Raw genomic sequence first — 1,534 nt, forward strand, 5'->3', positions numbered from 1 at the left:
CACCTCAGAGTGTGAATTCTTAAAGGACATTTTAATGTATTATTTTAATATAATCCTTTACCAATAGCCACCTCCTGCATCTACAGGCAGCGTGTTTGAGTTCAGTCTTTCTCACGCAGTCTAAAAATGTGAGCAATTATCAGGCGATAGAGGCGGATCACAGTTTTAATGGTAAATATACTTTAACAAAGTTAGATTTGATCTTACTTTCAGATAGAGACAGCTCTTATATGAAGGATATGACGTGTAGGGAAAATAAAATAGAAAATAGCACCATGAAATACTCCTTCATCTGATAATGCAGACTAAGGGGAAATATAAGGTTGTTCTTTATTGAATTAAATTACCTGTTTTTTTCCAGCCCTGGGCTGAGTTGGATTAACAAAAGAAAGTGGATGGACAGATGTTAGCTTTATGTACTAATAGGAAGTCAAGCCCCAAAAAACTATTTATTATATTATAGTTTTATTATAATCATTGTAATTTATTGTTACCTTCTTGTTATGTAATGCTGTTGTGAGCATTAAAGGATTAAGGTCAGTACTCTTAACTTCTGAAGCAGAACTCTCAGCTTTAGGAGATCAAAACTCTGTTGTGATATAAACATCCTCTGATTAGGAAAAAGGAAATGAGCACTTTATTGTGCTTGATAGTGTTGATGAACTTATGTGACCTCAAACTCTAAACAAAAGGCTGCAGTTATCCGTATGCACACAGAACAGCTGCTGTCTCCCAGCGTAGCTTCAGTTGACACAGTTAGTGTGCTTTGTGCAGCGCTGCAGAGTGGGGAGCTGGTGCACAGGTGCGTGTTAATGCTTGTGAAGGTTGCGGTGAAGCGGAAGTCTGCACCTCTGAAGCTTCTCAGCAATCTGCCGCTCGCTCGTCTCACTCTGTGACCACATCCTGTGCTCTGCTGTTGCTCTCAACGCCTCCGTAAGCTGTCATGACCTGGTTTGTTCCTCACAAAACAACAGCTTCAACCTCCTTCTCTAGAGAGAGGAGAGTATTGATTTCCTGTTCCTGCGAGCTGTGGTTGACTCACATTTTACACATATACTTCAATATGTATAGCCCTCCACCTACTGTGAAAAAAACACAGCTTTACTCACTGAGAATGGAAAAAGTGATCCGAATCTTGAACAGGTTTTAGAGGCATGTTTGTTTTGCTCAGGGGAACATGTCACAGTAAAAATGGCCCAATGTTTTTGAGTTGGAGTTCATAGAAAATGGAAAATATAAGGGTGAGTTTTCAGTAACCCAACAGATAACAGGCTGCTAAAAATAGCTCCCTGCTAGCCGTGCAGTGTAGTGAAGGCTCAGATATTCCTGCCGACATAAATGAATAATACCTGAAACTGCACCTGACAGCTGGGAAAATGAGTATACTGTATGTTGTACTGTTAGGCAGAACTGCCTCAGACTCACATATGAAAGAAACAAACAGTTGTGTGTTTAAGGAGTACTTTTATTAAGAAGCAAAATGAGCACAAAGCACTTACACAAACTAACAGAATAATAACTAATAACAGCACAG

The sequence above is a fragment of the Pelmatolapia mariae genome, linkage group LG4 (assembly GCF_036321145.2).
Source record: "Pelmatolapia mariae isolate MD_Pm_ZW linkage group LG4, Pm_UMD_F_2, whole genome shotgun sequence".
NCBI classification, from domain to species: Eukaryota; Metazoa; Chordata; class Actinopteri; order Cichliformes; family Cichlidae; genus Pelmatolapia; species Pelmatolapia mariae.